This window comes from Mirounga leonina, unplaced genomic scaffold (assembly GCF_011800145.1).
Source record: "Mirounga leonina isolate KUSES-001 unplaced genomic scaffold, KU_Mleo_1.0 Mir_101664, whole genome shotgun sequence".
Lineage (NCBI taxonomy): Eukaryota > Metazoa > Chordata > Mammalia > Carnivora > Phocidae > Mirounga > Mirounga leonina.
In genome coordinates this window covers 11,606,246-11,617,107 of record NW_023270175.1, presented here as the reverse complement: position 1 = coordinate 11,617,107, position 10,862 = coordinate 11,606,246, and the positions used below count along the sequence as shown (strand labels likewise).

Genomic DNA, 10,862 nt, shown 5'->3' with positions numbered 1-10,862 from the left:
TTGTTTTGAGAAAAGTTTACTTGTTGCTTTTGGGACCCTAATGGGCAGAAACAACAGACTAGATCATATGTGAAGGGCAATTAGGAAGCCGGAAAACAAATTATTTGATAGTCTCGAGTGTGCTTATCTTCTTAAGATATTATTCAGAGATATTACTACAAAAAGCTACCGTATTGCTTTTCGTCTAATACCAGAATATATGGCCTACAAGGGAAAGAATTTGTGTTCAACTATTGGTCCCTAGTCCCTAGAAATATCAAATGGTGGCCGGTCCATTGGTATTTTTTGAATACACGGAGGGATTTACACTCTCCACAGCATTATTTTTTCTTTTGTAAAATAACATTGCTATTGAGAGACAATGCACATACCATGATGTTCACCCTGTTAAAATGTACAAGTCAGTGGTCTCTAATATATTTGCAAATTCTTGCCTCAATCCTCACTAATTCCAGAACATTTTCCTCACCCCTAAAAGAAACTTCATACCCATCAGCAGTCACTCACCGTTCCCCATTCCCCAGCCACTGGTAACCACTAATATACTTTCTGTCAGTGGGCTTCAGTATTCCGGACATTCCTAATAAATGAAATCATAAAATATATGGCCTTCTCTGTGTGGCTTCTTTCACTTAGCATCATGTTTCCACGTTTCCTCCATGTATCAGAACTTCAATTCTTACTTATATCAAGATATTTCACATATTTTAAAGTGTGTAATTCAGTGGTTTTGAGTATATTCACAAAATTTTTGTGTAAACATATGGTTTCCATGCTCTTGGGGTATATACCCAGGCGTTGAATCGCTGGGTCATATGGTAACTCTATGTTTAACTGTTTGAGTTACTGGAAAAACGGTTTCCAAAACATCTGCCCTACTTTATGCTCCCAACCTAGGAGTGTTTATTCAAGAAAAAAACAGCTGAATCTCAACAAGAACAGCAGACTTTATGGTATTTTAAATTACCCTAGTCCCATCTACCACTCCACAGCTCTGTGGGAGCCTTGAAAAACAACAGCCCAAGTTTGCAGTACAGGAGGGAGCAGAGTGGTCCTCTTTTAAAGCCTCAGCCTCCCCAAATATTAATTATTTAACTTAATGGATCACTGGAAGACCCTCCTCCAAAGACTCGTCTTTATTTGAACTAAGAGTTCATCTAGTGCTCTCTTCTTGACGGCATTGGCCAAAAACATTCATTGGAAAGTGGGGTTTTTTTGGGGGGGGGAATGCCTAAGGCAATAGATAACACTTGAGGGAAATAACAGACTAACCAAAAAACTGAAAAGAATCGGCTGAGCAACTACATGTCCACTGGAGCTTTGAAAAGTTCTGACGTATTCCTGGGAATCTAGAAGGCCAAGTACATGCTTAGGGCACTGTACATGCTCAAGAAAAGTGTGAGAAGGCCCTGTAACTTCTCAACTCTGGCTGACCTTGAGGCTAGTGAAGGTTAATACAGAGTTGTAAACTGTTTGATTGCATGATGAAAGCAATGCACACACTGAGCCTCTCGGAAACGAGGGCGAGATTTATTTGTTCCAGGCACTCAATGAAATCTCTGTCCACCATTAGCCGACCACTGAGCTAACTGAGCTAAGATTTCAAGGGCTATATACAATAACGAAGAGAGTCTTTGCGGAATTCAGAGAAGTCCTAAATAAACATGGACTGCAACAGGCAGCCACAACGAAGCCCGGCAGGAAAGGAATCTCATTCCCAGCGTTGCCACATGACAATATTCAAAAATGTCCAGTTTTTAATAAAATTTTATGAGGCACATGAGAATCAAGAAAGGATGGCCCATGTATGGAGGGGAGGGCAATCAATAGAACTGTCCCAAGGAAGCACAGGCATTGGAATTACTAGATAAAGCCTTTCATCAGCTATTTTAATATGTCCAAAGAGCTAACAGAAACAATGTCTAAAATCTAAAAGGAAAGATTCTACTCCAACACAGAAAGGGCTTGTTACAAGTCTTCACTCCCATCTTCACGACAAGAAAAAATATGAACAGATTAAAAATCAATGACTCTTTGTGGAGACATCAGAGTACTGAGGTCATGGGACCAGCTGCACCCCAAACCTAGAGGAACCAGCGATGACAGAGATGACAGATTGCAGGGACTACAACTCCTCACCCCTGAGACAGGAAGCGCTGGTGAGTGCAACCAGGACTTGAACCAGGATTTGAACGGCAGCTTCAATGAGCTGTGGACTAGCTTGAGAGATGAAACTCCTGGGGGGCCCCACCTAAGGTAGCCACCCCCTCCACAATCATGGTGTTTGCCCCTAGAATCCTCAACAGCTTTTCTTGATAACCAAGCGGAGCAAAATTGCTTCCTGTGTGGCCAGGGAGAGGCAAGAAAGAACTATTTTGAAAGAAGCCAAAAGTATTCTCCACAACAAAGGCTTACCCAGCAAGGGAGAAGCCTTACTGGACTCGGGGTAAGGGAAATGAGCAAACTCCAGGTCCCCTGAGCCTTCTCTCTTCGCATAAGGTGGGGGGAAAAACAGAGAAACACCTGAGAAGGTCCCAGCCCAGGGGAACAGGTACAATAAAAGACTGAGACCTAATCCCAGGATTACAGAATGCGTGCCCTCAGTCCAGACCTGACCAAACATCAACAGGGCTCCTGGCTAACAATAGTGGATTACAGATTACAGCCGAGAAGAACTGCAAGGCTCAAATTCTATGGAAGAAGTGTTTGCTAGGGAAACGAAAGATGCTGGGGGACAAAAACAAAGACACTAGTGGAAACTGAATCCTCTGATACTACAGAGACAGAAAACAGTAAATACAGCCTATCTCTTAGATAAAAATAAACGTCATACTAAAGGCCTATTTACTTCCTAATACCTGATAATTCACGACTGGCTTCCAACAACAACAACAAAAAACTACATGGCGTGATAAAAGGAAAGAAGAAACAATCTGAAGAGACAAAGCAGATGTCAGAACCAGATTCAGATATGGCAGAGATTTTGAAATCATCAGACAGGGAAATTAAAAATAAGTATGATTAATATGCTGAGGGCTTTCGTGGGAAAAGTGGACAACATGCAAGAACAGACAGGTAATGTAAACAGAAATAGAAACCCTAAGAAAGAATATAAAGGAAAGACTAGAAAAAGAAACCACTGTAACAGAAATCAAGCATACATCATCTGATGGACCCATCAGATGACTGGAAAGGGCTAGAGACAGAATCAGAGCACTTGAAGATCCGTCAACAGAAACTTCCCGGGTGCCTGGGTGGCTCAGTTGGTTAAGTGACTGCTTTCGGCTCAGGTCATGATCCTGGAGTCCCTGGATCGAGTCCCGCATCGGGCTCCCTGCTTGGCAGGGAGCCTGCTTCTCTCTCTGACCCTCCCCCCTCTCATGTGCTCTCTCTCTCTCATTCTCTCTGTCTCAAATAAATAAATAAAATCTTTAAAAAAAAAAAAAAAAAAAACCCAGAAACTTCCCAAACTGAACTGAAAGAGAAAAAAAATAATAAAAATTAGAACAGAATATCTAATAACTGTGGGGCAATTACAAAAGGTATAGCATATATATCATGAGACTATCAAAAGCAGAAGAAAGAAAGAAACAGGAACTATTTGACATAATGATGCCTGGGATTTTTCTAAAATTAATGACAGAAACCACACCACAAATCTAGGAATCTCAGAGAACACCGAGCAGGATAAATGCCAATATACATATCTATATCTACACACACACACACACACACACACACACCCCTAGGCATATCATATTCAAACTGCATAAAGCCAAAGACAAAGAAAAAATCTTTTAAAGTCAGAGAAGAAAGACACCTTATCTAGAGAGGAACAAAGGTAAGAATTACATCAGACTTGCTTTAAAAATCATGCAAGCAAGAAGAGAGTAGAATGAAATATTTAAAGTGTTAAAAGAAAAAACCCACCAACCGAATCTATATCCAGAAAAATCATCCTTCAGAAGTAAGGGAAAATAATGACTTTCTTGGTGTAGTAGTTTCCTAGGGCTGCCATAACAAAATATCACAAACGGGGTGACTTAAACAACAAAAAAATGATTTTCTTACACTTCGGGAGACTGAAAGTCAAAGATCACGGTGCTTTAGTGTTGCCTTTTGGGAGGCCTCTCTGCTTGGCTTGGAGAGAGCCATCTTCACGCATGGCCTTACCTCTCTGCGCGCGTGCATCCTGGTGTCTCTTCCTCTTCCTACAAGGACACCAGTCAAATTGCAGGGAGGCCCCACCCTTATAGCCACAGGGGACATCAATGACCTTTCTAAAGGGAGTTAGGGCTTTGACAGATGAATTTTGCAGGGGGACACAATTCAATCCGTAACACTCAGACTTACAGAACTGAGAGAATTTTTGTCACCAGTCAATGTTAAAAGATGCTCTTCAGAGAGAAGGAACATGGTATTGGTCAGAAATGTGGATCTACATAAATAAAGGAGAGGTGTCAGAGAAGGAATAAATGAAGATTAAAATACAGTATTTTATTTTTCTTATTTAATCTAAAGGACGACTGTTCAAAGGAATAACAGCCACGATGTACGGGTGATCATAGCGCGTACGTAGGTCAGTGCAAGAAACGGTAGCAGTGTTATGAAGGGGTGGGAGTGGGGAGCTGGGGATTCTCTGTTACACCCACACTGCCCATACAGTGGTGCAGTGCTGTTTGAAGGTGGACCTAGATTAGTTGTAAATTTATGTTGTGCAGTCTAGGTCTAGGGAAACCACTAAAAAGTTAAAAAGAAATATAACTGATACGCTGAGAGAGAAGAGAAAATGGAATAATAAAAAATGCTCAATTAAAAGAGAAGGCAGAAACAGGAAGATTAAGAAAAAAACAAAGAACAAGTGCAACAAATACAAAATTTTGACAAACATGGTAGATACAAATCCAACTATATCAACAATCACTTTAAATGGGAGTGGTCTAAATACGCCAATTAAAAGAAGAGACTGTAAGGGTAGATGATAAACAAGACCAGACTATATGTTGTCTATAAGAAACCCAATTTGAATATAAAAACACACATATATTAAGAGTAAAAGAGCGGGGAGAGGGGTAGCCACGGACACTAATCAAACGAAAGCTGGAGTAGTGATAATTAATTTCAGACAAAAAGCATTTGAACAAGGAAACTTCCCAGGAATAACGAGGGTATTACATAATAAGGGGGGGTCAATTCTCTGAGAAGACACAATAATCTTTGAAATATATGCACTTTACAACGAAGCGTCACAATGCAAGAGGCAAGAACTGATAAAAATGCAGAGAGAAACAGATAACCCACTGTTAACGTGAGGGATTCCACACTCCCTCTATTAGTAACTGACAGATCCAGTAGGCAGAAAATCAGTAAGGATATAGCTGAACTCAAAAGAACCATCCATCAATGGATCTACTTGACAGTTTATTTGTAATTTTTTCCCAGCTTTATTTTTAATTGACAAATGAAACTGTATATACTTAAAGTGCACAATACAATTTGATATACGTACACATTGTGAAATGACCACAATTAAGGCAATTTTAACACATCCCTCAACTCACAGTTACCTTTTCTGTGTGCAGAAAGAGGGCTGAAGATCTGTTCTCTTAGCGGAATCTCTTCCTTGCAGATCTGTTCCCTCCTTCTAGACTCTAGGCTTCTGCCGCCACCACGTTCTGCCAGATCTTCCGAGACGTTCCAAGAAGCAGCCAAGCTTGATGCCCCTCTTCCTATGTCGTGGAGCCAAAGGTACTGGAGCAGTGCTGTGTGTCTTGCGCCTGGTATTCGTTCAATCCAGAACCCGGGAACAAACTGGGTCCCAAGAATCAATACAAGTTCTACTCAGTGAACGGAGATTGCAGCAAACTGAAGAAGGTCCAGACTTCTAAATGAAACGTTTCACTATAAAGCTGCTTAAAATGAAGGTCTTCCAGAAGCCACCTGCACAATTTTCCACTTATCCAGGAAATCGTTCCCCTCTAAATACACGAAATCATTAATAAATATCTGAAACTTGAAAAAAAGAGAAAAAGATAGACTCTCTTAGCAAATGTCAAGTACACAATACAGTATTATTAACTGTGGTCACCACACCAAACATTAGCTCCCCAGAACTTATCTTTTGACCAACATCTGATTTCCTCCAGCCCCAGCCCCTGGCAATCACCATTCAACTCTGTTTCTATGAGTTTGACTTAATTTTTTTTGATTCCACATATGAATGAGATCATACAGTATTTAGCTTTCTCTGTCTGGCTTATTGCACTTAGCAAAATGCCCTCTGGTTTTATCCATGTTGTCAAAAATGACAGCAGATATATATATACATATATATGTCTCACATTATATATATGTCTCACATTATATATCTCTCCCACAGTTTATATATATTTCTTTATCTGTTCATCCATCTATAGACCCTTAGGTTGTTCCCATGTTTTGGCTATTGAATAATTTGAATAATGCTGCAATGAACATGGGAGTGCAAATATCTCTTCAAGATTCTGATTTCCTTTCCTTCAGATATATACCCAGAAGTGGGATTGTTAGATCACACAGTAATTCGATTTTTAATGTTGAGGAACTTCCACACTGTTTTTCCACAGTGGCTGCACCGATTTACATTCCCACCAACAGTGCATGAGGCTTCCCTTTTCCCCGCATCCTTGCCAGCGCCTGTTATCTCCTGTCTTTTTGATAGTAGCCATCCCAACAGGTGTAAGGTTGTCAGAGAAGGGAAAATTTCCCCCTTCCCCTCTTAGTTCTTTTGGCGGGTTGGCTGAGTAATTAAAATGACACAAGACAGAATCATAGGAGAAAAACAAATTAAATTATATACCTGTGGGGAATCCCCATAAACATAAGACATTCCAAAGACAGGCAAAATGAAGTTATGTATGCCATCCTGAACTGAGAAGCGGGGAGGGGTCTGAGCCTTCAAAGGGCAGGAGAGCCATTCACAGGAAGATGAAAAATAAATGTTTGGTAAACAGATATTTGCTGGGCCATAAAGGAACAACAAGACGCAGAGAGGAATTTTAACACACACACTTTGCTAGGTTTCTCCCTGTCACCCGACCACACCTGCGGCCACACTGTACTGTCATTATCTAGGATGGTGGCTCGTTTCCAGGAAGAGGCCCTCTATCTAAGTTCTTTCAGACAGTGGTAAAGGTAAAAAGAAAGAGGTAAAAAGAAAAACTTCCTGAGTCTTCTGTTTCTTAAAAATAACCAGCCTAAATTAATCCTCATGCCAAAGAGACACATTTTGGGGTGGCAAATGTTGCTCCCCCAGAAGGTGAGATCTCATTGTGCTTTTGATTTGCATTTTCCTGATGAGGAGTGGTGCTATGTGCATGACTTCTCTGGAAAACTGTCCACCCAGGTCCTTTGCCCATCTTTTTTTTTTTTTAAAAGATTTTATTTATTTATTTGAGAGAGAGAGAATGAGAGAGAGCACATGAGAGGGGGAAGGGCCAGAGGGAGAAGCAGACTCCCTGCCAAGCAGGGAACCCCATGTGGGACTTGATCCCGGGACTCCAGGATCATGACCTGAGCCGAAGGCAGTCGCTTAACCGACTGAGCCACCCAGGCGCCCCTTTGCCCATCTTTTAACCAGTTACTTGTTTTCTCCCTGTTGAATTACAGGAGTTCCTTATATATTTTAGGTATTAACCTCTTAGCAGATACATGGCCTGCAAATATTTTCTCCTTTTCATTCTGTTGATGGTTTCCATTGTTGTGCAGGAGCTTTTTAGGTTGAGGTAGTCCCACTCATTTATTTCCACTTCGTTGCATGTGCTTTTGGTGTCACATCCAAGAAATCACTGTCAGAACCAACATCGAGGAGCTTTTCCCCCATGTTTTCTTCTGACAGCAGTGGCAGCCCCTGCGTGTGGCCCCGTCTAGGATGGTTTCCGAGCGGGGCCAAGGTCAGGCCACCCCAAAATGTGCCACTTTGGCATACTGATAGTTTTAAAGAAAAGTTACAGCCAATATAAGGACACTCAGACCGTCCTGTCCCCAAGAAACAGGAAATAAATCTCCCCTGAGAAAAATACCGTCCTTGTACTAAGAAGTTTTTTAACTTGGGAATTCCTTGTGACCAGAGATAGAGACTTCGAAGCCGACAAAACTGTAGAAACAAACCTTGTGGGGGTTTTTTTCCCCCTAATCTACTACCTCAGCCTAAATTCCACTTAGAATCCCCTACTAAAGCTCCCAAACACCTGTTTTCTTTATCCTGTCAATTCCTCACAAGTTTATTGTCTCTTTGTCTAAAAAGTATAAAAACTGCCTGCTTTGGTCATTTATTTCTTTAGGTCTCAATTTCATTACTGGGCCTCTGTGCCCATATAATGACACTGTTTGTTTTTTTCCTATTACTCGGTCTCATGGAAATTTAATTTAGTCCAGCTAAAAGACCTTGAAGGGTAGAGAAAGAATTTTTCCTTCCCTACACTGAATTCCCAGCGGCCATTCTCTTGTGGATCCTAGAGGCGTATCTGCTTGCTCTGGGGTAAAGGACACTTGAGTCTTCCGGTGTGGCTGACGAGCACAGTCCACCCGTTTGTGATGTCCCCCCCCACCGTTGGGGGTCTTTCTGGTGAGCATCCACATGAGTAACAAGAAACTTATTAGGAGCAGAACTGACTTCTACCCCAATGGCTAGTCCCCAGAGGGAGGCTTGCTCTACATGCCAATCTGAGTCTTGCCAGTGGCCCCCCAAAAATGCCGAGGCCATTAGCCACAGTACACCAGTCAGCAAAAATAGAGCAAACCCCTTTGCTGAGGTGGCCGGGACAGCCAGCCAGCCACCCTGCACGAAGCTCTGCCCGTTATACTGAGCATTCCTACCAACACCCGGGAAGGGAAAGGTCTCTCTCAGCGTGGATGGCAGCTGAACCCCGTCCCTGCTTGTTAGTAGTTACCCAGGAGAAGCCGACAGGGAACAGGCCCATTTGTGGTCCAGGAAGCCTCTCTATCTGGGACCTCACTGGGCTGCCTCCTTGGGAAATATGCCAGGGAGCCAGAGAGACACTCCTGAGATCTTTCCTTGGAGTTATGAGACCTCATCTGGGCTGCGTTTTGTTCATTCCTGTATGTACCATTTATATCTTCGTATGGAAGACTCTTGAACCACCTCCACCAGGTGATTTGAGACATCTGCTTGGATCTGTGACATGACTGGGATTTCTGGTCTTTTTTTTTTTTTTTAAAGATTTTATTTATTTATTTGACAGAGAGACACAGCGAGAGAGGGAACACAAGCGGGGGAGTGGGAGAGGGAGAAGCAGGCTCCCCGCAGAGCAGGGAGCCCGATGCGGGACTCGATCCCAGGACCCTGGGATCATGACCTGAGCTGAAGGCAGGCGCTTAACCAACTGAGCCACCCAGGCGCCCATGGGATTTCTGGTCTTCAGATTACCTCACAGCCATCGATCATGTGCGCAGTATCCACCAAAGCCAATAGCAGGCCACTCATTCTGTCCTGAGCTGATGAAGACACTAAGACATTCAGACTCTTGGATTCATCTCCCGATTCACCAGGAGAGGCAGAGGGCCATCACCATGCAGACCCTAGTAGGACCATCTATCAAGTCCCCCATGACCTGGTACTGGCCCAGAGTTCCTTAGTGGGGAGCACATCAATCTCCTTCTTTGAGGACCCATTACTGAGTGACTGGGCCCAGAGCTGTCTTTGGAAAAAGCTCTTGCCCAGAAAGTCCACAAGAGGGCTCCTGATCGCCATTTTGACATTTTTACTTTGGTCAGTCAAATTTGCTCTATTTGCAGTAGCCACTTTTTCAGTGCCCAGAAATTTCTCAGTGAAGATCCAGATTGTGTGGCTGACCAATTGACCTAACCTCATTCTGAAGCTTAATTGGGTGGTTTAATTGGGTTCGATAACGAGCAGGAGCAGCATGAACAAACCTAAAAATCTTCGCCTGGTGAACAACCTCATCAAACACCGTTCCCACTCCCTCACTGTAGACCCCAAAGACTACCGGGCTGGGTGCGGGGTCTCCGTAGCTTCTGTAAGGGCGCTCCAGACAAGTTTTTTCATTGCCTCATCATGTGTGGGCCAAATCTGTCAGAGCCCGAAGCTGAGGAAGAGGGTCTCTGATAATCCTACCCTCTCATCTCTCCCTTCTTCCTCCTCCTCCTCAGGTAAAGTGGCTACTGTCAAGGCCCTCGGGAGGAGGGGGTCTACGGTGATGCACCTCACTCGGAGCCACTTTCCCTTGTGAAGTTGAACAAGATTCCCTCTTTCATCACAGAGGCAAACTTGTCAAGTTACTAAGGTCTCCTGAGAGCACTGGACATAGCAATCTCAAAGAGCTCTACATTTTTTTTTAATTAGAAGCATGAGTCTCAATAACACAATGCCCAGCAGACCGTCCACTGGCACCAGGGATCGGCTTAGATCTAAGAATAGTCATTGGGTGCAACTCAGTTTCCCTGGTCTCTGACAACTTCTGGTCCCGTCATCAGAGAACAGGAAACAGTAGTGAGTGAATTGCTTCCCTGGCTTTCTTACAGTCCCTCGCTGTTGGATTTCTAATTTGACCCACCCAACGATTTCAGCCAGGGTGCTGGGAACTAAAGAGAAGGACCAGTGGTCCACCTTGGAACCCAAAAGCTTATATAAACAATTTGCGGGATGCCTGGGTGGCTGACTCTTGATTTCGGCTCAGGTCATGATCTCAGGGTTTGAGATGGAGCCCCGCGTTGGGCTCCATGCTCAGCACAGAGTCTGCTGGAGATTCTCTCTCCCTGTCCCTCTGCCCCTCCCACTCGTGCGCTCTAATAAATAACTAAATCTTAAAAAAAAAAAAGGAAAAAACAATTCGCTGCCATCC

The 10,862-nt window shown here is 43.1% G+C and overlaps 1 long non-coding RNA gene across 2 annotated transcripts in view; it reads right to left on the bottom strand.

Annotated features, from left to right (window-relative positions):
- Positions 1–4,812: 4,812 nt before the first annotated feature.
- Positions 4,813–10,862, bottom strand: part of LOC118012430 — a 63,519-nt gene continuing 57,469 nt past the window's right edge. For both annotated transcript variants that reach the window (XR_004679704.1, XR_004679706.1), the window contains exon 5: positions 4,813–6,012. This is a non-coding gene — a long non-coding RNA (uncharacterized LOC118012430). The remainder of the gene's footprint in view (positions 6,013–10,862) is intronic.